This window comes from Marmota marmota, unplaced genomic scaffold (assembly GCF_001458135.2).
Source record: "Marmota marmota marmota unplaced genomic scaffold, marMar, whole genome shotgun sequence".
NCBI lineage: Eukaryota > Metazoa > Chordata > Mammalia > Rodentia > Sciuridae > Marmota > Marmota marmota.
Window position 1 is genome coordinate 33,988,871 of NW_025999982.1, and position 15,035 is coordinate 34,003,905.

Below are 15,035 nucleotides of genomic sequence, written 5' to 3' on the forward strand. Positions count from 1 at the left end.
TTGAATACTTTTTGAATAAAATGAATACATAAGCTTTGGTGAGTTCTACTTGTGAGTAGAACTTCATTGGACACTAAACTACATGTGAGTAGTCATTCACTTAACTTGGGAAGAATCAGAAAGCTAGCTGAAGTGATCTAATTTTCATGGCACTTTGGGTAAATGCCAATGAATGCTTAATAGTTACTTTCATTATTTAAAATATCTTCTGTTTTCTTAAACATTTGCTAGTGTTTGACTTTTTGTTGCTTTTTTCCCAAATTATTGTCAAGGCCCTAATTGAAAGATTTGGATCCTTAATATTAAAACCTTAACTTATTTAAATAAAATATTTTATTTCATTTATCAATTTGGCAATATTATTAGCACTTATCATCATAGACAATCCATTACCAAAATGGAAACATTCAACAAAGCTAGACTCTGGGATTCAATTACATTTTTCCTTCATTGGACACTAAAGAGTATTTTTATAAAGTGCAAAGAGTTATTAAAAATTGGCACGGTAAAGTTTTTATTATCATTTTAGCAGATATAATGAGTATTCTTTCCTAAATTGGCATTTATTTAATATGAGATTTTATTTTATTTATCAGATATTTTAAGAATTATGATGAAACAGAATAACATACCTAAGAGTACCTATAGCATTAAGTAGTGGTTTCTTGAAAGATAAGACAAAAAAATTCCCTATAAACCCAGAAATTCCTCTATATTTCTTTCCTGTTATTCTTATATCCAGTAGGAGCCATTATCCTGAATTTTATTATAATCACTTCCTTAATTTTTCTTTAAAACTTTATCAAATTATATATCCCTAAGCAATGTAGCTTAGTTTTTTCAAATTATTATTTTATAATAGAATCACACAGTATACATTCTCTTATGTACTTTCCTCAATATTATACCTTTAAGATTTAAAACTGTTATATGGATATATAATTGAGTCTATAATTTATCAATGAAAAATACATTGCATTATATAACTGATGGTAATTTGGGTTGTTTCTAGTTTTGTTCTATCACCAACAGTGCTGCAATGAATATTCTTTAACAGGTATTTTATTGTCCTGAAGCATAATATGTACTGGGGAATTAAATTGTTTATTATGGATTTGAATAACATAATTAGCTCTCAAACATTTGTCCAAATGGTTTTGCCAATGTATATTTCCTTTTAAAAACATTTAAATTATATTTTAACTTATATAAAAATATAAAATTTGTAGTATTAAAGGGTTACCATGTTATGTTTTAATACATCTACATATAATGCAATGTTTAAATCAGGTTAAACATATTATCTCCCTAAATAATTATTATTTCTTTACAGTAAAACTTTTCAAAATCATTTGTTCCAGAAGTTGTTATTCAGTTTTTCATCACTATGATCAAAATACCTGACAAGAACAACTTAGAATATGAAAAGATTACTTATAATCTCTAGGCCATGCCCCTAGGAACCTGCTTGCTACAGCCATACCCCATCTGCCTACAATTTCTACCCAGTAGTCCAAATTCTTTTAACTCATGAGATTACAGCTCTCATAATGTAATCATTCCACTTATGAACATCCCTGAATTAACACATGAACTTCTATGGGGACATCTCATATCCAAGCCATATAAAAAGTATAAGTACATTATTATCTATCATCCCCTACTGTGCAAAAGCACACCAGAAATTCTTGCTTCTAACTCTAACTCAGTACCCATTGCTCAATATTCCCTTCACCCCCTCCCTAGACTCCAGTGACCAGGATTCAATTCTCAACTTCTATGTTTTCGGATTTGACATATGAGTTAGATCACGAGGTACCTGTCATTATATGTCTGTCATATTTGATTTAACCTAATCATCATCAGATCTATCGATGTTGTCATAAAATTTCAGATTACCTTTTTTTTATAGCTTAATAATAGTCCACTATACCACATCGGACACATTTTCTTTATCCACTCCTCAGTTGATGAACATTTGGGTTATTTCCATTTCTTGACTATTGTGAATAAGGCTACAATGAACATAGCAATGCAAATGTCTTTTTGACATCAGTTTCATTTCATATATATATATATATATATATATATATATATATGTATATACCCAGTAGTGGCATTGCTAGATCACATTGTAGTTCTATTTTTAATTTGGTTGAGGAACCTCCATACTGTTTTCCATATGACTGTACTAATTTACATTCCTACCAACTTCCACCAGCTTTAGGAAAGTATTCCTATTTGCTCTACATCCTTATCCAACACCCAGGAGTATATGCCTTCTTAAAATCTTTCAACATTCTGGGTGTTGGTAGCATCTCACTGTAGTTTTTATGTGCATTTTCCCATGATTAAGGAGAATGGGAACATTTTTGTTAATTGGGCATTTGAATTTCCTCTCTTGTGTAGTGATTTTTGCCCATTTTTCTTTGTTTTTAATGTATTCTGTGTCAATGTATTCCTGGTATGCTGTTTTAAACAATTTCATGTACTACATATATATTTTCTCTCTTGTGTTTGCCTTTCAATGGTGTTTTCTGATGATCAGATGTTCTTAATTTTAACGAGGTTAAATTTATTAGTCTATTATAAGGTTAGTAGATTTTTTGAGTCCTATTTAAAGATCATTCCCCACTCTAAAGTCATAAAGATATTATTCTTTTTTCTTTTAAAATCATCTTTATTTAGTGCTTATTTTTTTAAAAAAATCATATTTCTGAGCATTTCTTTTCATTGCAATAGAATTAGTACTACATTCTAAAACTGCATGTTAATACTTTGTAAGGCAATTTGCTTTGAACATTATAGTGAAGTAGATTGTTCCTTGATAGCAATAATTAACAATATATTATAGTTTTTTAAAGGAAAATTTCAACTTAGTTCTCAATTTTTTGGTACATTATAGTCATAAATAATAGTGGGATTCATTTGACATATTCATAAGTGCATATAGCATAATTTGCTCCATTGCAATCCCCAGATCTTCCCTTTCTTTCTGTTTTTCCCTCCCCCAATCTTCTTCCTCTACTCTATTCATCTTCTATAACCTATTACTGAGCTATATCCCCAGTCCTATGAAGATTTTATTCTACATTATTTTATAAAAGATTTGTAATTTTGATTTTCACATTTAAATCTATGACATACCTACAATTTATTTTTGTGTATAGTGTGAAGTAAGGAGCCCATTTTTTTGCCCACATATGCTTAATTGTCCCAACTCCATTTATTGAAAATGTTATTTCCAACAAGTCTGGGTGATGCTTTATTATATATTAGGCAAATTGCTCTTTATCTAATCTTATTTCATATTTTCTTCCTTTTTTTCTTTTTCTTTCTTTTTGGTACTGGGGTTTGAACTCAGGGGCAATAAACCACTGAGCCATATCCATAACCCTATATTTTATTTTATTTAGAGACAGGGTCTCACTGAGTTGCTTAGTGCCTTACTTTTGCTGAGGCTAGCTTTGAATCTGTGATCATCCTGCCTCAGCCTCTGGAGCTCCTGAGATTACAGGAGTACACTACTGAATCCAGCTTATTTCATACTTTCTTAGTTGCTATTAATTGCTTAGTTCTTCATTTCTAGAACTAGGAGAAGATCTAGGCACTGAGGAACACAAAGTTTATAAAATTTTATGCTCTTTAGAAGAAAAAATTAGTAAATAATGATGAGTTTAAAATTAAGCACAAAAATAAATGAGAAACCACAACAAATTATTTATTGTAGAAAGCTTATGAAAATATGAAATAATGAGATACAGGAAAGCAATATATTTTTATTAATTGTTGCTTCATATGTCTAGATCATTTTTCTCTAAAATGTTTGGCTACATTTATTTGTCTTCATATGTTGACAATGATAATTTTGTAATGCAATTTTCTATAGCAAAAGATAAAGTCCTGTAGCAGAGTTAATAAAAATTTATTTTTGTAAATTTAGAAAACTTTTGTTCATCTTTTCAAATCATCATTGGTAAAGACTGGAATAATTTAGAATTTCTGTCAAATTTGTACTAATTTCTAACCATTTTTTTCATATATGAGGTATAGATATACTCACCATTTGTGTACTGCTGCAACTGGTGTCCTAAAAACATAATAATTTTTGTAATTTCTACTTGGCATAGTTCCCATTTAAAAATACATGCTGTACTTATTATGAATGCTGCATTTTCCAGTATACTGCTGTAACAAGAGAACTTTCATTTTAACTTAAGCATCAAAACAAACGAATTTCCCCCTTAATATTTTATATATGTTGTTGGAAAAATTCCACAGAGTAGCTCTGGTCTCACTTTAACTCCTCCACCACCTGCACACTTCTGGTGCCAGATACCGTAAGGCACACTCCTGGAGTGATCTGGCCCACTGATCCCAATTCTTCAGGTCACCACACTGGGTGAGTCAGCACAATGGACTTCAGAGTATTCCTGGAAGTCATTCTTACAGCTGAAGTCTAGGAATAAAGTAACCAAATATGAAAGTGACTCATAGCCACAAAAGTATGTTACAATTAACTAGTATTAAATAAAAATCAGTATTCCAAAGTAGGAAACAGAACTAGGCAGCAATTCCTAATTTCCTTAAAATAGAGAAAGGAGGCAGTGAAAGAACAACTGATCTGAGAGGTGGGTGACAAAATAAATGCTCTAAGACCCAATATCACAAAATATGAGACCTGGATAAGCTTGAAGATTGATGACTAGAATAGAACCCTGAAACTGGATCAGAGTATGGAAAGTGGGGAGAGAAAACGGAGAAAGAGGGAGTGAAAAAGCATATAAGTTCATCCACTTAACAACAAATGCAAAGAAGAGTTGACAAATTTAAAGCATGACAAGGGCAGTGGTGTTCTTAAAGTAGATCAAGCAGTTTAAAATGAAATCCTGAATAGAAAACCTTGCCAGCTCCACAGCTAATCAGTCACCCTCTAAATCAATATGGCATCTTCTCACCTCCAGATATATGTAGTGGGATCTCTTAAGAATCCATCAAGAAATAACTAGTAGGGAGATTGCTATTGGCTGAAAGTTGATGAAATCCCCCCCCCCTTACCAGGAACAAGGGGAGCGAAGTGAAGCAGCCCACCTGGGAAATGATCACCTAATCCAGTGCTCTGCACAGCCTCTGCAGGAGCCTCAGAAGACATGGAGAAGAAGCCCACAATTCTGGCATAGAAATGAGAGCTCAAATCTAGGGTGGGAGGAGTTTTGGACCCAAGCAGAGGAAAAGAAATTTATCAGGTTTGCTGCCACCACTGATGACTGACACTAAGCAGAGACACAGTGAGAAGCTGCCTGAATCCTAAGAAGCATAGAGCAACTGTACCCCTGATCATGGCTGCAGTCTGTGTGGGGCTTATCCAGGAAGGAAGCTGCCAAGGATATCCAATGACATAGAAGGAAAATCCCTGAATTGTGACAGCAACTGGTGGAAGGCTGCTAGAGTCTGTAAACAAGTCAGGATGGCGCCTGACATTTTGCCAGAGGGAGTGGTTTGTGAAGTAACACCAGCGAGCCATTAAGTGTGGAGATTCCTTATTGGTTGACTGCTGTATCTAGTTTATGTTAATTAGGATAAGCTGTGTGGAATGTATATATACTGCTCCTGTCCTACAATAAATCCCACTCCTGCTGTATCAACCTACACAAGTTGCTCGTCACCCCCTGTTTATTTTGCTGCAGCCGGACTCGGCAGAAGGCCAAGACCAAGAATTTGCCTAAGTCCCAGGAAGTTTACAGGGAAAGTGACTCATCATTACCATAGTCAATGGGAGGTTGGACTAAGTAAAAATTTGTGTGGGTCCAAGGCAGCAGAGAGCAACAGTACTCAGTCTGACCCATGGCCACAACTGGTGAGTTTTAGAGTACTGTTTAGACACGGTTGGATTCTGTCTCAGTCATCGCAGAGGGAAGTAGAGCCTATTGTTTACAACCTGGGGCAGTGGAAGCTAGAACCCAGGCAAACCAGCTGAGTGTCAGCCAGGGGAAACAGTTCTGCACCATATGTCACCCACAGAGAATCCACAATCATAGGACCTGTGCTTATAGACAAGTATCAGGCTCTATACCACTGTGAAAAAGATACTATAGAGAGGAGTAGTGGTCCACAGGTACATGGTGATCCACAGCAATACAGTGACAGCCCAGAACTCTGCATTCTGAACTCCTTCACACAATAGAAATGACCAATAGACACAACACAGTACCCTCTGAGGAGTCAGCCATAGGCTCCTAAACTGACAAACCAGAACCAGCTGGTGGGATATTCATAGCAACTTAAGGGAATGGCTTCTGTGTGTCAGCATCTCTGGAGGGATTCAGTGCCAAAGAATGACTGACATCTTCTAAATGTCCAAAATCCTAATGAAATCTAAACCAAGATTGAACAAGAATTTTCTTTCCTTTGGCATGGTTTACTATAAATAAATCTAATGTTAACTTTGATCATATCTAATAACCAACATTGTACATTCAACCCATTGGAATGTATTTCTTCTAGTGGTTTAAAGCATTAATTGAAATAACTTTCTCTACCTTTGTTTTCCTAGCTCTGGTTTATACTTACTCTTCTTACCACTATTCTCCTTCTTACATTGTCTGCTACTACTTCAAATCCTACCAGCCATTTTATTGTTCTTTTCTACCTTGGACTATATTATTGTTTTCTATTTTTCTTTTATATTTTTTCTTTCTTTTTTTTTTCTCTTTTGCCCAATCTTGCTCTTTTCCTCCTTTCATCCTCCATATAATGTTGTAGCAATTTTACTATTTTTAAAAACAAATTTTTGACTTATTCCAGAACTTCACTATAAGCTTTTACTTGGACTAGAGGAATTGTGGAGAACAACATCAATAAGTTTTTCACTTTTCATAAAGTTAATTAGTATGTGTCTAGACTCTGAAATGATTGTAGTAAATAGGGTTCAGTGGGGCTTCTTTCAAAGTGGTGTTAATACTGGAATCAGCAGAGGCCACACATTGAGTTAAAGTATTGATATTCACTCAAAACAGGACTCTTCAAAGGAGCTCATGAACTAGTCCTTTGCTTAAAAGAAGTGGCAACCATCCATATATATGGGTAGACATACAAGCAATATGAAAAATCAAGGGAACAAACCACACCAAACAACCCATAACACTTCAATAACTGACTCCATCAACATTGTAGTGGCTGAAATGTCAAAGAACGAATTTATAAAACTTATAGTTAAAATTTTCAGTGATCTAAAAGAAAATGTAAGTAGTGAAATTAGAAATACAAGAGTGAAAGATCACTAAATAAAGGGATAGAGATTCTCAAAACAAATCAAATTAAAAATGCAATGTAAAGCATCACCAACAGATAAGAACACTTTGAAAACAGATTTTCAGGCCTTGAAGACAAAACAAATAATCTTAAAAATAAAGTTTATCATAAAGAAAAGATATTAACAGACCATAACCAGACTGTTCAAAAACTCTGGAATAACATCAAGAGACTGAATTTAAGAATCACTGGAGTAGATGAAAGCTCTGAAATAGAAAATGAAAGATGCATAATATTTTCAAAAAATAACATTAGAAAATTTTCCAAATCTTAGGACTGAGATGGGATTTCAAATACAATGTCCATAGAGAACTCAAAATAGAGAGAATCAGAATAGGTCTTCTCCAAGACACTGAGTAACATGCCTAATATATAGCATAAGAATAGGATTTTTAAAACTGCAAGAGAAAATGACTGGTCACATTTGGATGTAAACCAATTTGGATTTCAACTGGTTTCTAAACCGAAACCCTAAAAGCTAGGAGAGCTTGGAATAATATATGCCACACTATGAAAGAAAATGTGTACAAACCAGATTACTACACCCAGCAAAATTATCCTCAGAATTTAAGATGAAATATAAACCTTCCATAAAAAATAAACAGAAACTAAAATAATTTATACCCATAAAACCTGCATTACAGAACATACTCAATGAAATATTTCATGAGAAGAAATAAAAAATAAAAATGAAAACTAGCATAGGAATGTATTTTAGTAGAAGAATAGTCAATTAAAGGAGAGTCAGGTCTGAATTAAATATTACAAATAAATAAACATGGCCGGAAATAAAAATCATCTTTATATAATAATAACATTGAATGTAAAAGGTCTAAACTTTTCAATCAGAGATATAGATTGGCAAATTGGATTAAAGCACAAGACCCAACAATGCATTTTTTGAAAGAGACACACCTTACGAACACATCCACAGGCCAAAGATGAATGAATGGGAAAAGTTATGCAATTCAATGCAAATAAACAAGCAGAAATAGCTATTCTCATATCAGAGTAAATTTTAGGTCAAAATTAATCAGAAGAGAAAAAGTCAGTCACTTCCTACTGATTAAGGTAATCTTCTAGTAAGATATAATATTTGAAAATATTTATGGCCCAAACAATGGTGCATATACCTATATTATACAAATCCTTGTCAATATTAAGAATCAAATATACCATGATACATTAATACTGAGTTATTTAAACATACCTCTCTCACCATTATATAGATCATCCAGATGTAAACTAAGTAAAAATTCTTCAGAACTAAAGAATACTATTAATCAAATGATATAATAGACATTATTTCATTTACTAATAGACATCTATAGAATATTTCATCCATCAAAGACTGAATTCACTTTCTTCTCAGCAACACATCAAACATTTTCTAAAATAGATCATCTTTTAGGTCACAGAAAAAATATTAACAAATACAAAAAAATATAGAGATAATTTCTTACATCCTATCAGATCAAAATGGAATGAAATTAGAAGCCAATGACAAGATAAAAAACAGAAACCACTCTAACACCTGGAGATTACATAACACATTTTTGAATGACTAATAACAGAAAAAAAATAGGAGAGAAATAAAAATATTCTTAGAAAGACATAAGAATAGTGAAAAAACATATCAAAATCTCTGGGACAGTATGAAGGCAATTCTAAGAGGACAGTTTATAGCACTGAGTTTATATGTTAAAAAACTGGCAAGATACTAGCTGGAAATTCTGGCACATGCATGTAATACTAGTGACTCAGAAAATTAGACAGGAGTATCACAGGTTTAAGACTAGTCTCAGCAACTTAGTGAGACCATCAGCAATTTAGTGAGATCCAGTTTCAAAAAATTTAAAAAAGGTCTGAGGACGTAGCTCAGTGGTAATGTGCCTCGCGAGTAAATCCCTAGTACCAAAAAAGAAAAAAAAATAATAGATACCAAATAATAAATACTTAATCTAGTATTACACTATTACACCTTAAGGACCCAGAAAGACAAGAAAAAACTAACACTAAAATCAGTAGAAGACAAAAAATTATTAAAATGAGAGCTTAAATCAATGAAATTAAGAATAAAAATAAATGCAAGATCAGTGAAAAAACGAGTTGGCTTTCTGAAAGGATAAACCCTTAACCAAACTAACTGAAAGAAAGAGAAGACACAAATTGACAATATTAGAAATGAGAAAGAAAATATAACTACAGAAACTACTGAAATTCATAGGATCCGCAGAAACTACTTTGAAAATTTATACTCTAATAAGCTAGAAAATCATGAAGATATTGACAAATTCATAGATACATATGACCTACCCAAATTGAACCATGAGGATATAGGAGACTTAACAGATCAATATCATGTAACATAATTGAAGCAGCTATCAAAATCTTTCCAACAAAGAAAACCCCAGGACTGGATGAATTGTCAGCAGAGTTCTACCAGACCTTTAAAGAAGAACTAATACAATCCTTCTCAAATTATTCCATAAAATAGAAAAGATGAGAAGACTGTGAAATTCTTTCTATGAGGCCAATATCACCCAGATAATAAAACCAGACACAACAAGGAAAGAAAACGTGAGGCCAATATCATTGAAGAACATAGATGCAAAATTTCTTAATAAATATTGGCAAACTGCATAGAAAAACACATTAAAGAGATAGTGTGCTATGATCACGTGGGTTTCATCCTAGGGATACAAGATTGGTTCCACATATGGAAGTCAATAAATGTAATTCACCAAATCAATAGAGTTAAGGATAAGAATCATGTGATTATCTCAAGAGATGCAGGAAAAACACTCAACAAATACAGCACCTATTCATGTTTAAAACATAGAGAAACTAAGAATAGAAGAAACTTGCCTCAACATTTGAAACACTATATATGACCCACACATGATAATAAATGGAGAGAAATTTCAAGCATTTCCTGTAAAATCAGGAACAAGACAAATATGTCTACTCTCACTACTACTAGTTAACATAGACCTTGAAACTAGCCAGAGCAATCAGGTGAGAGTAGTAAATTAAAGGGAAAGACCTCAAATTATCTGTTTGCTGATGACATGATTCTACATTTAGAAGACCCAAAATATTCCACCATAAGACTTCTAGAGCCATTAGACAAATTTAGTAAAATAGCAGGAAACAAGATTAAATACATAAATCAGTTGCTTTCGTATACTCTAATGATGAATTTGCTGAAAAATAAATTAGAAAACTACCCCATTTGCAATAATTTAAAAAAATTAAAATATTTGGGAATCAATCTAGCAAAAAAGGTGAAGCACTTCTACAATGAAAACTATAAAATTGAAGAACACCTTAGAAGATGGAAAGACCTCCCAGGTTCTTGGATAGTCAGAATTAATATTGACAAAATTGCCATACCACTAAAAGCATTGTGCAGATTCAGTGAAATCCTCAAAGTATGAGTGACATTCTTCACAGAACTAAAAAAAAATAGTTTGAAAATTCATTCAGAAAAATAATAGCTAAAGCAATACTGAACAAAAAGAATAATGCTGGAGGCATCACAATAACAGACCTCAAATTATATTAGAATTATGTTAGCAAAACCAATGTGGTATTGGTACCAAAACAGACATGAAGACTAATGGAATAGAATAGAAGACACAGTTGCTATTAGACAAAGTTGCTAAAAACATGCATTGGAGAAAATTTAGGCTTTTTTAACAAATAGAGCTGGGAAAAGTGGATATCTATAATTAGAAAGATAAAACGTGACCCCTCTCTCTCACCCTGCACAAAGTCAACTCAAAGAGGATCAACACCTAGGAATTAGACCAGAAACTCTACAACTGCTAGAATAAAATGTTGGTCCAAACTTGGATATGTTGTCATAGGAACTGGATTCCTTAACAAGACTCCTAAAGCTCAAGAAATAAAATAGAAAATCAACAAGTGATGGCATGAAATTCAAATGCTTCTGCGTAACAAAGACAAGTAAGAATGTGAACAGAGAGCCTACCAAATGGAAGAAGATCTTTGCAATCTGCTTCTCTGGGCACTGATGTTCAGAATATTAAAAGAACTATAAAAATTAAATATTAAAAAATTATAAAGGGGATAAAAAACTAAACAGACACCTTATTTTTATGTCTAATGATTTCTGAACCTTTATTGGTCCCTTGTTCCCTGAGGGTCCCCTGCTCCTGCTGCCTCAGTGCCTCAGCACTAGGGTATCATTGGTCTCAGACACTATTTTGCCATCCACAATCCTGCTGGTGGTGGTCTTTTGGATGGTTTGCGCTGAGTTGCTGCTGTCCAGGGCATCATTGAGATTGAAGTCCTCTCTGTCTTCCAACAGGTGGCGGTAAGAGGTGAGCTCAGCCTCCAGTTTGGCCCTGATGTTCAGCAGGGCCTCATAGTCCTAGGCCTGGAGCTGCCCCTCTGCCTGGGTCTGTGTAGCTGTGATTCCAGGTGCAACAGGACCCCATGGAACTTCTCCATCTGCATGGTGTAGCAGGCCTCCACTTCCTTCAGACTGTTCTCAAAGCTGATCTTCAGATTTCTCATCAAGTCCAGGTTAATTTCCATGGACTGGACTGTGCATCTCAGCTCTGTGAGTATCATCTCAGCAGCTTCCATCTTGGCTGGGTGCAAGGTGCCCACTGTGGTGTTCTCCTCATTTGCTGGGACCAGTACTTGTCCAGGTTCTTTCGGTTTTTCAGAGCCAGCTCATCATACTGGGCCCAGATGTCTGCCAGGATCTTGCTGAGGTCCTAAGATTTGGGGGCATCTACCTGCACTGTCAACCCAGAGCTGGCAATCTGGGCTTGAAGGCCTTTGAATTCCTCCTCTTGGTTCTTCATGAAGAGCAGTTCCTCCTGGGGGAGGAGAGGGTGGAGGGTGGAGGAGAGATAGGTACTGGGAATTGAACTCAGGGCACTCGGCCACTGAGCCACATCCCCAGCCCTATTTTGTATTTTATTTAGAGACAGGGTCTCACTGAGTTGCTTAGCACCTTGCTTTTGCTGAGGCTGGTCTTCCCGAAACACTGGGATTACAAGCCTGCCCCATGGCACCCGACATGCAGCTCCTCCTTGAGAGTCTCAATTTCCATCTCTAGCTGCAACCAAGTGATATTGGTGTCATCAATGACCTTGCGGAGCCCATGGATGTTGCTCTTCACAGACTGGCATATGGCCAGTTCCGTCTCATACTTGACTCTAAAGTCATCAGCAGCAAGATGAGCATTATCTGCAGAACGATGCGGGTGTTGTCCACAGAATTTACAAAGATCTGAGCTGTCAGTTCCTCCATGGTCTTGAACTAATGACCCCAGTGCTGATCTGGGGTCCTTTCTTCTCCAGATGTTCTCGGATTTTGCCCTCCAGCCTCTCATTATCAGCCTCCAGTCCCCTCACTCTGTCCAGGTAGGAGTCCAGATGATCTTTCAGGTCTTGCATTGTCTTCTAGCTCTATCTGCTTCCCATTCCTGCCAGACGGTCAGCCATCCATGTCGTCGGGAGCTGGTGGAGCTCCGACATCTGGAAGCCTGAGCCCCTGGCACCTGCATATATGCTGGCCGTGCTGTTGGTGGGTGGGACCCAGTGGCTGGGTGACTGGATGGACCCCAGGGACAGATAGTTGGTGGAAAAGGTGGTGGAGTGGGTGGTGAAGCTCACTGCTATCCAGTAGGAAAGTGAGAAACCAGGACTCAGGTTCCTGCCCTAAACAGACACTTCCTAAAAAAAAAAAATACAAATGGCTCATAAATATATGAGAAGTATCTACTATCTCTAGCAATTAGATAAATGAAAATCAAAACTACATTGAGGTTTCATCTCCTATCAGAAGGGCAATTATCAAGAATATAAATAATAGTAAGTATTGGAAAGAATGTGAGGAAAAAGGTACACTCATACATTGGTGGTGGGACTGCAAATTAATGCAAGTACTCTGAAAAGCAGAGCGGAGAGTCCTCAAAAAACTAGGAATAGAACCACCTAATGGATCCAGCTATCCCACTCCTCAGTACATAGCCACAGAGTCTAATAAGGGGATGCAGCCAAATCAATATTTATAGAAGCACTATTCACAATAGCCAAGCTATGGAACCAACCTAGGTGCTTTTCAACAGATGAATATATAAAGAAAATGTGGTATATTTATTTACACAATGGAGTTACTCAGCCATAAGGAAGAATGAAATTATGGCATTTGCCTATAAATGGATAGAACTGGAGAGTACCATACTAAGTGAAATAAGCCAGACCCAAAAGTCAAAGGTCAAATGTTTTCTTTGATATGTGGAAGTTAGTCCAAAATAAGGACCAGGGTAGAGGTGGAAGGGGAGGAGTTGAAGTCCACCAAAATATAAGAAAGATCAGTGGAGTAGGGGAAGATGATTGACTGGGAGGCAGGAGGGATGGAATAAAGCAAGAACAGTAGGATGAATATGATTTAACTTTCCTATGTACATATATAAATATGACACAGTGAATCTCACTATTATGTATAGTCATAAGACATTAATTATTTTAAGAAAATACAAGAACAGAAAAATCAGTGGAGTAGAACGAAGGAAATAGTGGGAGGCAAGAGGGAAGAGAAAGGAGAAGTACTAGGAACTGAATTAGAGTAAATTATATTTCATGCTTTTATAATTATGTCAAAATGAATCTTAATGTTACATATAACTAAAAAGAACTGATTGAAAATGAAAAGCATAGGCCAGAGTTGTGGATCAGTGGTAGAGCACTTGCCTAGCACATGTGAGGAGTTGGATTCAATCCTCAGCACCACATAAAAATACATAAATAAATAAAAGTATTGTGTCCATCTACAACTAAAAACATATTTTGAAAAGCATTTTAAAAAATAAAACCACAACTTGACTTTTCCTCATTCAAATTCCTCAAATGCCTGTAGCCCTTCCAAAGTTGGCCAGTTGATGTGGATCTATAATGGACGTTTAGTTCAGTAAGGAAAAACAAGGCAATCTTAACTGACTATGATTAAATTATCTTATTTAACAAATTTTCTAAAAGCACATAATCATGTGAACAAAGTATTAGTATATCTCAAGGTCTGAAAGAAGGCATTTCAAGCTCTATGGTAAATCTTCTTTTAACTGTACCTTGCAATAAGATTTAATAAGCTTTAGAAGCTATCCTTACATTTTGCTATTTGTCTTCAAGAGTGTCTGTATTACTCTTGGCACTCTGCATTTCTATGGAAATTTAGATTCAACTTGCCTTGTCCAGAGATACATATATGGCCTTGGACTGAGATTACATTGAATCTATAAGTCAGTGTTAGGAGAACAATATTAAATCTTCCAATCCATGTGTATATCTTCATTTACTGTTATTTTTTTTTCTATTAAATGTGCATGAATTCTTATAGAGAGGTGTTAGACATATTTTCCTCATTTCATTACTTTGGGATATATATATTAGTGTATGATATTTTTAAAATAATTTAATTTCCTAATATTTGTTGCTAGTATAGAAATATGCAGTTATGTGTATGAAGCCATTTTGCTAAATTCTATTAAAACTGGAAATTTATCTGTATATTCAACTGAATTCTTTCAAAATTATATACTTTGTTTAAAAACAACATTTCCCTTCTTATTCTTATATTTACATTATTCACAATAACATGTATATAATAACATATGTATATATAATAATGCATATATATATATATATATATATATATATATATATATATATATATATATATTT

General features: G+C 34.7%; 1 pseudogene; it reads right to left on the minus strand.

Moving 5' to 3' along the window:
* Positions 1 to 11,500: 11,500 nt before the first annotated feature.
* Positions 11,501 to 15,035, minus strand: part of LOC107143697 — an 86,091-nt pseudogene continuing 82,556 nt past the window's right edge.